The 14,909-nt window shown below is 39.5% G+C and overlaps 1 protein-coding gene across 9 annotated transcripts in view; it reads right to left on the reverse strand.

The window, feature by feature from the left end:
- The window catches only part of LOC124147603, a 60,320-nt gene extending 49,154 nt beyond the window's left edge, over positions 1-11,166 (reverse strand). For 7 of the 9 annotated variants that reach the window (XR_007222365.1, XR_007222363.1, XR_007222364.1 and 4 more), the window contains exon 1: positions 10,974-11,156. The gene's annotated coding sequence lies outside the window, so the exon portion shown is untranslated. Of the gene's footprint in view, positions 1-10,794; positions 10,893-10,973 lie in introns of those variants that run through there. The other 2 variants (XM_048400568.1, XM_048400569.1) reach the window with 2 other exon arrangements.
- Positions 11,167-14,909: the final 3,743 nt, after the last annotated feature.

Here is a 14,909-nt window from a genome sequence, read left to right on the forward strand (position 1 = left end):
ACACACTGCTGTCCCTATCAGATCTCAGGTTATATTTGCTATAGTGTACATGATCATTATATTTCACCAAATCGAACAAATATTGTACAACCACAAACTAATTAGCTGAGATCCAAAAACCCTTGCCAATGTCAACACTACAGTGTGAGGTCCAGGTCTACGTGTCCTAGTTACACCTAAGGCAGTCATACATTCATGATGAGATTTTTATCCAAGTCCCCAAACCAATGACCCAATTGCACATCATTTTATAACCCTGTAGTATCTACAGATGAAAAACATGGTACATGTTTGAAGCAAATCACTAGGTTACTTGACCCGTGAAGATCCAGGGTAGACTAGGTCTTCAGCAACCCACACTTGCTGTAAAAGGTGACAATGCTTGTCGTAAGAGGCAACTAACGGGATCTGGTGGTTAGGCTCGCTGACTTGGTTGATGCATGTCATCGTATCCTGATTGCGTGGATCGATGCTCATGATTGAATCACTGGATTGTCTGGTCCAGACTCGATTATTTACAGACAGCCATCATATAGCTGGAGTATTGTTGAGTGCGGCTTTAAACAACAAATAAACAAATAAATAAACTAGGTTACTTGATGTAACACATCATGAGCACAGTCCAGCCACACATCCCTGCTTCATGCGATTCAGTTGACACTGAATGTACACATACGCCTTGAACTGAACACAGGGGTAATAATGTATGTTTCTTCCAGTGTACCAAAGGTCACAAGACGTAAAAATGTTTTGGTGTGCCCTTACAACAACAACAACAACAATAATAATAAGCCATTTATAATACGCATATTTCCACACCACACGGGGACATGTTAAAAGCACTACGTTATTATTACCTTGGTAAATGGATGAGTATGCACTCGATTTCGTTCTCAGCTCCCAAGGAAGTATACAACCAGAGCTGCCTGCCTTGAGAGGCGCAAGAAGGTTACCAGTCACATAACTATCTCATCCTACCGGGTACCCATTCACAGATGGGTAAATAGAGGCATATTTTGAACAAAGTCACTTGTCAAAGGAGATACCATGTGCTTTACATGCTTCAGTATGGGGCAGGATTGAAGCCCTAGAAACTCTAAGAGTCACGACGTCAACCATCCCATTACTCTCCGCAACAAACGTTGCATAACTTTGCTTGATTTGTGAACAATGCCACAGGATCAAGTGCCATCAGATTCAAGTTCCACTGACTGGCGTAAAAACCACTCAATCATAAAATCGAAATACTTTTTGCCGTATATGATAATACACAGTGTCACAAGGTACGGATGTTAAACAAATATGAGATTTAGGTGTGCTCTCTAAGCACCGCAAACTAATTATTAATCTTCACTGAAATACAAGGAATTTGAACCCCGGAAAAGTGTTTCTATGAAAACTACAGCATAACGATAATAATTTCCCCAATAATTGTGTTTTTGTAGCCTTAAGAATCTACATGATCTAGTTGGTAGTCAAGGTAAGACATTCCTTATCTCAAAGGCAACATACAAACAAATCAATACACTAGATCTGTTGCACCTTAACGACCTTGTACCTGTGAAGAATGTACATATATTGACACCAGTCCATAGCTACAGATCAAGATACTTGAAAAGATCTTTACCATGTCTAATGGTGTGACACTATTCTATATCTTTTGTTTCACAGATTCAAGTTTGAACAACAGGAGTAAAAAAACACAGTCGATAAAATAAAAATACTTTGAATGTTTTTTTCTAATAAAATATAAAGGTACATTAAAAGATCTAATAATGAGTGCTTGTTAACCACACAAATAATTCATTCCACATGTGACAGTGGTATAGAAGTTAAACCAGCCCATGGTTACCAGTACACAACACATTATAGCTACTCTACTGCATGCAACACAAATATTGCACTATTGGCTATTTTATGTCATCGCAACCTTTGAGCACCCAGTGTGTATGACATATCACTAACTATCTTTGCTAGTTAATATCCATCAAATTGTACTTTAAGGGGAAAGACATAAAAAATAAAAAATCATACATGCTTTTTAATAATAATAGTCCTAATTATGTGCAGTGTGGTGAGAAGAACAGCGACCCGGCAGAGTCCTTCACTTGGGTTAAGTTGGCTGGCCTGGAAAGTATAACAGAAGGCTTTCTGTTTGCTGCTCAGGACCAACCACTTCCCATTCTAAACGGTCAATGTGTGATTTTGCATCAAAATGTAAATAAGAAATGTAGATTATAATGCAATAAATGTAAAGAGACTGCCCAACACATTGTTAGTGGATACCCAGCTTTGGTACAAACACATACCCTATTTTCTTGAGTATAGTGCGCACCCATGTATAATGCGCACCCCCCTCTAGCGGGTTCAATATTTTGGAAAAAAAGAAATTTCAATATTATGCGCAGAAATTTTTTACACCGTACCCTCTCAGCGAAGTCTGGCAAACGAATGGGTGCTGAGAAACTTCGTCAGTACAAATTCGAAATTTGAGATAAAAAATCACCAGACATGTTTATTTACCGTTTAAATAGTATTTATTGTTCTGCTAGGCATTGTTTTATATCTAGGGATTAAGATTACCTTGTGTATTTTCTCGTAATCAGCAATCAGCTGTACACACGTTTTCTTGGAATCGACCGGGGATTCGGTCAAGACACACCCAATGATATAACTTTATAGGATTTTTAATGCAAGGATCGGCAACAATTGTATCTGAAACTATTTTTTTTTATCAGGAATAATATATTCCATTATTTTCTTAATTATATGCAGCCTTTACTAAACATATTTAAAATAATAAAAACCCTAAGCGAAGCAGCTGATCGCTATTCCCGGGTATTATTTTTTACATGGAACCAGTCTGACCAGTCACCGTCAAGGCTCACGCGCACATGATCGCGTGATCGCGAGAATTTCATGTTGACATAGAATCGTCAAACAAATATGACTTTTAACAAGTCAAAGTATGTCATTTATGATATATGTATCCATTCTCTGTCAACTAAAGTTCGTTTCAAGGCGACAATGGCGGTATTCTGACCGTGGTTGCTGTTAATAACGGTGAGTTGTGCGATCTTCCGATCGCTTCACACACGATTTCGCCGAAATTAATAAAAACAATATTATAAGGAATTTTGAATAAAATTAATGAAATAAGTTACAAACATAAGTCCAGATATACAAAGAACACTTTTTATAGCCAGACAGTGTAATTACATGATTATTTTGCGTACTTCAGAATGGATTTGTTGACATGGTATTTCCGGTGTTTTGTGCTCACGGTAATGTCTTTCCATGGGGGGAAAAAACATCCAAACTCATAATTCGTGTATAATGCGCACCCCCTTCTACACAGCTGTGTTTTTTCGAAAAAAAAGCGTGCATTATACTGAAGAAAATACGGTAATCTTAAGCAATATGATGGAGTGGCTTGATCATTTTATTACCGTCTTCGCCATGCTTGCGGTTTCGACACAGAGGTCCACAGGAATAGGCCCATAAACAGCCTCACACCTATCAAGACCAACAAATCTGATCTTGTCCTTTTTGATAAATCCAATGAATTCTTTTATATCATTGAATTTTCTGTCCCTCTTGACACTTATGTGAATAAGATTCAGGAAACACATGGCAAACATGAGTGGCGAGTTAGACATGTTTGCATCTCTGATAACAGATAAGACCTGGAAGACGTGGATGATAAACTTAATCGCTCCCCATTTCGTATCTATAGTAACACATGCATCTCATTAATAACATACACTACCATCAACACAAACCTTACAGTGGATTACCTAGAATATTGCCAGGATTGATTACACATAGTATTTCTAGGCAATTAATAATTCATATTAATTAGAAACCTGAAATTAATAAAGAATGGATCCATTCAACACTTCTTCATCTCCTAGTCTACAAACCAATCTCTTCCTCAGGGAGTGACTGACAATTTCTCAGATGGTGACGATGGATGGGGTTTTTGGGTATTTTTTATTAAATGATATGTTTTCATATTACACTGTAAATAGACACTACTGTTTGATGGACATGCTTGTTGACCTGAGTAAACTGTACTGTGAGAAATGGTTTATTCAGGTCCTCTTTTCACCTTTTTCACAGAGAAAAATGTGCTTTGAAGCACTGGCTGAATAATTATCCTCCCACACCTATATATGTATATATATCAGAAATATAATTTTAAAAAAACCATCATGCAGTAAAGTATGTTTATAACGAACATTTCTTATAAGGAACTGACAGATATACAAACTGTTTTTTATGTCCCTGCTATTTGCTGTATATATGCTAAGAGTGAGTGAGTGAGTACGGTTTGACGCCACTTTTAGCAATATTCAAGCAATATCACGGCGGGGGACACCAGAAATGGGCTTCACACATTATAACCATGTCGGGAATCGAACCCGGGTCTTCGGCGTGACGAGCAGCGCTTTAACCACTAGGCTACCCGACCGCCCCATATATGCTTAGAACCAACTTCAGTTATAACAAACTAAAGTGAGCTGTTCCTTTGAGTTCCTTATACCCCTGGTGTACTGTATGCTAAAAAATGTAATTACATCATTGCGGGGAAAACATATTTCCATCATACCAATGCAGGATAGTATAGGTATATTTTTTACAATTGATAAAAAAATAATAATTTTTTTAACTTCCAAAAATTAATGCCATTTTATAAGCTAAGAGATATCAGCAAAATACCAACTAGCATCAACAGCCTTGACATTTCAGCATCTCAGATTCAAATGCAGCACATTTCTAATCATTTTTGTCCTACATCTGCTCGTGTTTCAAATAACAAAGAAATATTGATTCCATCTGAAATGGTAATATGAAGTATGAACCTCCATCACCACGGACAAGGATGGTCATTAGGCATACAGCCAGCACCATAATTAGTTTGATGAGCAGCACCAACACATGATGCAGCAACCCCATCACGTAGAATCTGCTCCTCATTACCTGGTAGTCACCTCCCCATCCTCACAATGTAGCTGTTGTTGTTTTAATAAGGAACCTCGACTTCAACAGGGTTGGGATGCGTGCAACACGTACAAATTACCACTAGTCATTAATATCAGGAACAAAGGACAAAATTCATGTTTTATTCGGTAATTAAAATATAGATAAGAGCTAGACACTAAGACATCTAAAAACTCCCTATTGCTACATGTTAGAATATCATCTGTGTCTGTTTGTTAGTTCAACGCCAGCAAAATTCAAGCTTATGATGTCATCCTGTAAAAAATCAAATCTGTGCCAGACAATCCAGTGTTTGAGTCAACAACATCAACCCAGTAACTGAGCTGACCACCAAATCTATTAAGTCGTCTGCCTCCTTGGTCAAGTGGTTGGGTGCCTGGTCGGAGAGCAGAAGGTCTGGGGTTCGATTCCCAGCCGCATCACACCAAAAGACATTAAAAGGTGGTACTAGTTGTTACCTTGCCTGGCGTTTGGCATTGAGGGGCTAAAACAAGGACTGGTCGGCCAGGAGTCAGTATAGTGGGGTATTCATGTAAACTTGCGGCATGGTATCTCAATGGGTTAGCACTATAAAATCGGCAGCTGTCCGGACTAGTACAAGCAGCCACACACACACACACACACACACACACCCACCCACACACAGACAGATGCATGCACGTCACTATATAAGTGCAATAATCTTGGATGTGACATTCAAGCCCATTTCACCTCACCTATGAACAGCATAAAGCTGCCTGCGACCTTTATTCTTCTTCAGAATCCCCACGGGGGTCAGAATGTCAAAGCCACATAAACCGAGGATGAGTCAATCGAAAAATTGTCACTTGTCCTTGGGCAAGGAAATGGTCAATATCTATCTGGGGCTGGCAGTAATTGTTGGATCCAGTAAGCATCAACTCAGATGTTATTATTCACGTTGGGGGTATTGACAGTTTTCTTTGGGTGGTCAGTCTATTTTTACTCCCTTTGTCAAGTCTATTAGGCGTTTTTAAACCAAGGAGTAGACCTTTTCCAAAATAATTCTGCTTGAAATGCTGTTTCAGGTGACTGCCAGTTTGCATGTGTTTGTGTCCAGCTGCAAGTGTGTCGCATGTCACCTAAGCTCACAACTGCAAATTGTAATTAATTAACAATAAACAAAATGTAACGGGGGCACTATTGTGCAATATTCACTGCAAAAGGATTCAAGGATATAGTTGCAAACTTGCAAATTACATATTCAAAACAGTCGATAATCAATATGCATTTGTATCAGATGCAGACTAATGCTTAGTCTCTGAAAATATATAATTTTGAGCCACTATATTTAAATTGAATTGGAGCCCAAGTGACATGGGAGATTCAGACCTGTGGAAAATCTAGACTTGCTTCATTTGGGGCTAAAGCATTACAGTGTGGGTCGGGTGGAAGGGAAAATAATATGGTTCTGGGACTGTGAGACAGACTAGTAGCAGACAGTAAAAGGCTAAATAACTATCCTCTCTTTACCAGTGTATATATCAAACTTTAGTCCCTTTTCGTAGATTGGCATATCATTCATATGAACTTAGTAAAAAAATAAATTATTTTTGAATTTTAGTTGCAAATTCTTAACAAATACGAAGAATTGAGTGAGTGAGTGAGGTTTTACGCCGCTTTTAGCAATATTCCAGCAATATCACCGCGGGGGACACCAGAAATGGGCTTCACACATTGTACCCATGTCGGGAATCGAACCCGGGTCTTCGGCGTGACGAGCTAACGCTTTAACCACTAGGCTCCCCGACCGCCCCCAAATACGAAGAACTTGAGACAGGTGGAACCTATGCAAGTACCATGTTATGTCTTCACCCAACCTGTGAACAAGGATCTGTAAGGATCTGAGAGTACACAAGCTGAACAGGCTACATTGGGTAAATACACATGTTGTTATGCTATCAATTTTCAAAAATAAAATCATGCATATTGTTTTGTACACAAGCAACTCAAAATTAATTGGGGAATGGTTATTTATTTTTCATATTTTAAGCAAATATGCCACTTATCTGGAGCAGTAATATTACAAAATAATAACTTGTCTAGTCTGTCACAATACCAGACTGCAGACAAGGAATAGAGGCTATAATCATTCTAGAGATTTCCAACCTGACCAGATAGCATCTTTGCTGAGTGTCCAACACACTTTATAGTGATCTATACAATATTGATGAACCAATAATTGCTGTGTAGATTTTGATTTCCTACACCTGCAGCCACTGCCTTGATTGATGTGGACCAGTATATGACAGTGGCCATGGTATTAACCTGTCGAGATGGCTGTGTCGTTGTGGCAGCAAGTATGACGCGATGATGTTGAGTGTGCATCCATCCAATAATTACCTCCGCTCCAGAATACAGGTGACAAGATATAGCAAGATGACACTGTCAGGATGTGCTCAATCGCCACAGAACCATTATCAATATTGACGTTTCATTAAGCCCCCCCAGCTCAGCAGTGCCTGGGTTTCCTTCCCGTGATGAAGAAATCCTGTATTTTTACGCAAAAATCTTGACAAAATACTTGCCATTATATTTTCGTGGCATCACCATGAGTGCAATAAAAATGATATATTACTGATCATAAAGTTACTGGAATATGTTTCAGCCCTGATGGAATATAATCACAATTTCCTTTTGAAAACTACCAGGTAAAAACATCAAAATATGACATTGTGGAGGTGACTGAAATCCAATGCATTTCCCAATATTGATCTGGTAGGCAGTAGATGGCAGAGGACAGGGCTCATATAGACGTCACATTAACTACTTGCACACTGTTAATGTGATGACAATAAAATATATCTTGCAGGAACCTAGCCGATGTTCGGCCCCCAGTGCAGCAGATGTCAATCCAAATTTCCATTTCCTGTTGTAATAGTTATAGTCACTGTTAAGGCTTTGTACATTTAGAGTGAAGGTGACTTGCATTTACAGGCAAATGGTCCGATAGAAGGGAAGAGGCTATAATGCTTAGTTTTACATTATTTCATTCAGTGCCATGTTAAAGTACATCAAAATTATACCTCTGTATTAAACACTTTTAAGAAAACTGAATGTAAGAAAATCTCAATTTTTAGCAAATAGTGATTTTTTCCTAATTTGCCTGTCAATGTCAGCATGGTCATTAAATCTCAGTCTTAGTGTTTTGAGTTTTCAAGAAAAAAGACATGTATTAATAATTCTTCCTGATATGATCCAAAACAAAATATTGTAAGTTATTGATACTGTCTCATTTGAAAGTTGGTCTGTTTCTTGTTTAACACTGCACTCAGCAATATTCCAGTAACAGATATTCCAGTGACTGATATTCAGGGCTTGGCTTAGCTGTATAAAACATGCACCAGTGCAACCTATTATTGAAAAGTGCAACCTAATCTTTATGTCTACGTGCACCAAGTGCATGTAAAAAACCCAACATATTTGGGCCTGACTAATCCTTACTCTTGCAGTCTTTGAACACAAAGATTTATGTACCATACTACAACACTAATCCCTGTGACGAGTAATTTGTCCTGCTTTCTCAGGCTTGACGTCATCAAACTGTGGGCACTTCAAGATAATGTGCACATGTTCCTATCATGTTTTACAACAGTTCCGTAGATCGAGCCCTGATATTGTGAGCAACGATCCATGCTGTCTGGGTACGTTGACACACCGTCAACCAGGGCACAGGGTCTCTCCACATGATCCCTGAAGTCGCCTCTTGTGACAAGCATTATGTTGCTGGGGACAGATTCTAAGCCAGGATCTCCTGGGGCTCCTGGCTGAGTTTCCTCGTACAGTCAGCAATTCATGAGTTTGGGCTGGACTAACAAGTCTATGCATTGTCCAAAAAGAAATCCCATAACGCTTGTAAACTGCCGATGCAGGATTTGTAAAGCATGTGTACCATCTACATGCCGTCAACAGACATTTTCAAAATCATTTCATGTTTTTAACCAAAGTGCTCCTGTGATTTCATGCCCTTTCCAAAATAGAACCTGTGTTATTACAATACAGATCTTGATTATCAGATCGTCCTGACTGGGCACCACCATTTTGTTTGAAGCAAATGCCAGTGATGTGAGAGGTGAAATCTGATTGGTCAATAGGAGGAACATAGAAGGGACATAACTCATAACAGTCACCGGTGGTGATTCAGCCGAGCCCAGAAATTCCAGCCTAGTTCGGCAAGGGTAAAAACTAGACTTTTACAGTCAGTTAACTCCCTTGCCTTGGGAATATGGCAGCAATTGGGTGCTGAGGACACCACCCTCCCCAACCACGGTAACTGATGGGGGACAAGGATGACGACAATTAGGATATTTACATCACTGTATGAGTGCTGCAAAAGTATAACCATTAACATACTAAACAAGTATTGCCCAAATGTACAAAAATAGCCATGGTAACAATAATTACACTATGGCTATCATGGTTACAATATCACATATTGCATCAAGGGTGTGATAACAAAATGTAGAGTGAGTGGGGATGGTTTTATGCCAGTTTTAGCAATATTCCAGGAATATTACAGCCGGGGACACCAGAAATGGGCTTCACACATAGTACCCATGTTGGGAATCAAACCTGGGCCTTTGGCATGATGAGCGAACGCTTTCACCACTAGACTGATTCACCATGTAGAATGATAATGGCTCAATGAGAAGACATACTGCATCAAGGGTGTGGTAAAAAAATATGTCCAATGGTAATGAGAAGACATACTGCATCAAGGGTGTGATAAAAAAATATGTCCAATGGTAATGAGAAGACATACTGCATCAAGGGTGTAATAAAAAAATATGTCCAATGGTAATGAGAAGACATACTGCAACAAGGGTGTGATAAAAAAATATGTCCAATGGTAATGAGAAGACATACTGCATCAAGGGTGTGATAAAAAATATTTCCAATGGTAATCAGTACAGGTGTGATAAAAAATATGTCCAATGGTAATGAGTAGACATACTGCATCAAGAGTGACAATGGTAATGTGACCAAAATTTCCAAATTGCATCAAGGGTGTGATAATTTTGATAATGGATGGTAATCACTAGGGGTGATAATAGATACTAAAGTGTGACAATTAACACAAACTGCCCATTTCACTTGTGATTCAGACCTACCTCTACATGGAAATGTGAAAATGCTATTGATTTTCACCTCACAGGGGAAACATACACTGGTGCTTGGTCTTCGTGGACATGCATATTGATTGCAACGGATTTCTAAAGTAAGTGTGGTAGATATTTGTATGGTGTTCAGGTAGCAACAAATTATGTTATTCTAGAAATGTACAATTAACTGTCATGTCATATTTTCAGGGATTTACTGAGGATTCTAAACCAAGTGCCCTTGGCAAGCAAATTGGGAAAAATAATTATTTTAAAGTTCTAATTCCCTAATGTGAGAGAACTTTTATGTGTTTTCAAAAATAAATAAATTAAGTGTTACATAAATATGTGTGTGTGTGTGTGTGTGTGTGTGTGTGTGTGTGTTCTTTGTGGCAGCCTCTCGATTTACGCAACCTAATATTTATATCCATATGCACAATAACTGAAATGGAGGAATATAAGGACACATGGAAGAATTGGAATTATATGGATAATTACAATAATATTACAGAAATATATAATCAATATTAAGTATTCTCTTTATTGCTAGTCAATACACGTATCTTTAATATGATATTTGTAAAAACCTATAATCTTCACTCATGCAAAACAAGTAACATTCGACTGGTACAATTCAACTTCAAACCTTCGTGATCTAGAACTCCTTATTAACCTTTCTGTGATCTTGTTGCTTATCCTAAGTCTGCAATATTCCAAAGGTAGACAGACCTAGCCACCCCGTTCCGTCTGACAAGCAGTAAACGTGTGACGGCTGTACCGCTGTAGACGGGCGACACACCTGCACAGCGAGTTTCCAATATACTCGCAGTCGCACCTGTCGAAATATCTTACCTTAATTATCCAATTGACAGCCTGGTTCAATAGCACAGCAAAGTGACGTCGAAATACACAGTACCTGCAATATTATGATGTCCGCATGGTGTATGTGCCGTGACAAGCAACACTCAGTCCGTAATATCCTAGACTCCTTCAGCCAGTTTCGCATAGCATTCTGGCATCCATTTTGTCACTAAGGCGAATTACCTCCCTTGCACCTCGTCGGTCAAGGGTGGATAATCCTTGCTCGGGGCACCACAACCAATCGATGCTGATTACTGCGTTAGCAAAACAACGTCTTAGACCCAGTCAGGTGTTATGAACAGTGAATATTAGAATAATTGCACTGTCCGACTTGCGCAACACAGAGTCTGTTGATATACATTGTAAACTAACTTCCATGAATGTTTTGTAATGTTTGTATGAAGGCATTCAAATACCAACCTAAATATGCACCAGCGTGTAAATATATACTGTCTATAGTTCCGTGTATTTTGATGTGAAAGCTGAATCGCTTCGTTCAATTATATATTCTGAATCAATAGTTCAGGTCATTTCATTCCACAAAACGTAATTTTGCACACAATTTTTGCAAACGCTGTGTGTATGGGGGCGCACACCCCACCAATGGATTCGCAAGTGAAAAATATAGTTTTATGCGAAATATTCACTTATTAAAAGAGTTTATAACATAATGAGCAGGTTTCTCGGCAGGATAAAGTGAACGGATAAAAACGACATCCGTTATGGTCTTATGCGGATAGAGATGTAAGTATCAAAGGTCAAGTAGGGACTAGACCGTATTTATAAACAAACATGGCGTATCCCTTGTCATTCGGCGATCGAGTCAGTATTACACATCGGGAATCTGGAAAAAACTACAGGGATAGATATATAATTGTTATTATTATCAAAAGAATAGTCTAGTATTCTGAAAATCGGCGTCTAACTGTGACGTAGCTAAGGCATTTGACATGATTTGGCAACTTTTGAGATATATATTGCGAAACAATTAAGCGGGGACATTAACCTTGCGGGATCAATATCCATATCCGTGTTTGTTGACATCTGCGGCTTGGAACCTTTTACCCAAAATAAAACAGTACGTTTTGGCCACAATATGTCCGAATTGTTACCTTGTTTCGTTTTATCGCTGTGTGAACACCTGACTGCACTTCGTAACGTTATGACAGGACAGGCAGACTCAAAACAAAGGTGACGTCTCCTAGGTTAGGGTTAGAGTAGCTTCCCTTTCATAAAGGACAGGCAAGGAGAAACAATTTGTGTAGGCAATTGTTGTTTGCCTATATGTAGTTGCGCCCCCATGTAAGAAACAGATTACAGTTGACTATATTGACTGTTGTCATTGTCCGACTGACTCTACCACTCTATTTATCTGTATTTAAGATATCTTTAATTCATTTCAAGATATCTTCAATTCAATTCACGTTATCTCTAATTCATTTCAAGATATCTTCAAAAGGGTTGAAGGTATCAGTAATTTCGAAATAAATGTGAAAACGGCTTGCTGTGTAGAGTTGCATCCCTTGGTCACGCCAGAAACCTATGGTCGTGAGTTAGGACCCCGGTCCGCCCCGATCATGTTTCTAGGTTTGTCAGCTATAAACCCGTACACGTGGGTTTAACCAAAGTGGTAAACGTCAGTGACCTGCATCACTTCGGGCTTTCCTCCCACATTAAGCTGACACACCATGATATAAATGGAATACTGTTCAAAGCGGCGGTAAAATCAAATCACTCACTCACTCAAGCAGAGTTACAGCTTTGCTGACCACGCGGGTTACAAATTGTGATCACAAAAAAACATGATAATGCAAGATAAATACAAATTATCCTTGAAAAGATTGGAAAATTTGGCAGTTGTTGAAAAACCCACAAAATTCGTGTCCGTAGTCTCACTCTCCATGTTAGGTTGACACGTGGGTCTACGTCTAGACATTGGAATAAGTGTCTTGTCTGAGACTGATGTCTTGTCGCTGTTTTTAAGAAGGTAACCGGGCAACGCAAGCTCATTTATATGTTAAACCCCGCGGGAGTATACAAGGAAAGTGTTATCTAAAGCACCGGATTCAAAGTTGCTGGGACACAAAATGCACTACCTGTCACAGGGCTGTTAAATTAAAGGGAAACAACACTCCAAGTTTGAAAGTCTTGATATATGGATGGGCTTTTTTCTTGCGGATTCAAACTTTGCTTTTTATGGACTATAATTTCGATTAGTTTGACTTGTGTTCGGCGCTCTTTTCGCTGCGCTGCGCGACACCTATGGGAATATCGGAGAATGAGAAGCCATACATCATTACAAAGTTATACAGTAAAGAGCTGCTACCAATCTGACATGTGTTTTGTTGTTGATTAATGCATGTACGAACTGAAGGGGTAAAGCTATCGGTCAACATATTATGTACAATAAAAAACTACATAATATCCCTTCAGAGAATTCAGGAAGCCGAACAGGTGATAGCACACTTCATCAATAAATATGTGAAATTCAGATAAATTATCATAAAACATGATGATTTACCATTTAAATTGTATTTTCTGTTCTGCTAGGCATTTTTCATATGCAGAAATCAGGATTACCGTGTGTATTTTCTCGTAAGCTAAGCCGGAAAGTAGCAATCAGCTGTATGCATATTTTCTACCAATCTACCGGTGATTCGGTTAGAAAATACACAATAAATATAACTTCAAAGAATCTTTATGCAATAATCGGATGAATAGTATCTGAAACTATTAACATAGAGTTATTTTCCGTATTGATTAGTCACCATTGAAGCCTCCCGCGTCCTTGCTACAGCAAATGAATGAAACAAAATGCAAATATCGTAATTACAACCGACCGGAGTTACATGTAAACTGACGTCCAAAAGAAACTTTACCAACTGAAAATATAAATTTCAGACAAAGTATAATTTTTTTTTTGATGGGTAAGGGTATAAAACGATTGCAACGGCAAGTCAGACATCCACAGTGATAAAAAAAACACAAAAGAAATGCCACGACTCACAGTCGAACAACGTGAACGAGCCTTGGGTATGGTACAGATGGGAGCCACCCACGCCCATATTGCACGAACCTTCGGTTGCTCCCGTGTTGCCGTTACCAACTTGATGCAACGTTACAGACAGACAGGGCGGACCGCTGACAGGCCAAGAACAGGCAGACCCAGGGTGACCACGCCCCATGATGACCGGTACTTGCGTACCTTGCACCTCCGAAATCGCTTCCTGACAGTGACGTCATCGGCGACAAATGCCTTAGGTCACAGGGTTAGTCGACAGACAGTGGCCAGGAGACATACAGACCATACAGAGGACAGCTATTGACAGCGCAACATCGTCGTCTGCGATTGAGATGGGCCCGGACTGTACGACGTTGGCAACGACGTGACTGGCAGAGGGTTGTCTTCACTGACGAAAGTCGATTGTGTATGTTTAGGGCTGATGGAAGACAACGTGTTTACCGCCGAAGGGGTGAACGAACGGCGGCGTGTTGCGTGCAGAAGGTCGTACCATATGGTGGAAGGAGTGTCATGGTGTGGGGAGGGATCTGTGGGCAGGAGAGGACACCGCTGGTCATTGTTGACGGAAACTTGACAGCTCAGCGGTACATGGATAACATTCTTCGTCCAGTTGTCCTACCATTTCTCCAACAGCAGCCACGTGGTGTCATTTATCAGCATGACAACGCTAGAGCCCATACAGCCAGAATTGTCACTAACTTCCTCGCAGCCAACAACAGCACATCATGGAAAACGTGTTTTGTTTCACGGGAAGCATGCAGAATAGGGCTATAAAAGACAGACTTTTAAAAGCCACATTACTTGTTGCTGCAGACGTAAAGGGTACTGACACAAGAAATGCCAAGATTAACAGCAGAGGAACGTGAGCGTGCCTTGGGCATGCTTCGAGTTGGTACGTCAAGTAG

This window comes from Haliotis rufescens, unplaced genomic scaffold, assembly GCF_023055435.1.
Source record: "Haliotis rufescens isolate VD_foot unplaced genomic scaffold, xgHalRufe1.0.p SCAF_2, whole genome shotgun sequence".
NCBI lineage: Eukaryota > Metazoa > Mollusca > Gastropoda > Lepetellida > Haliotidae > Haliotis > Haliotis rufescens.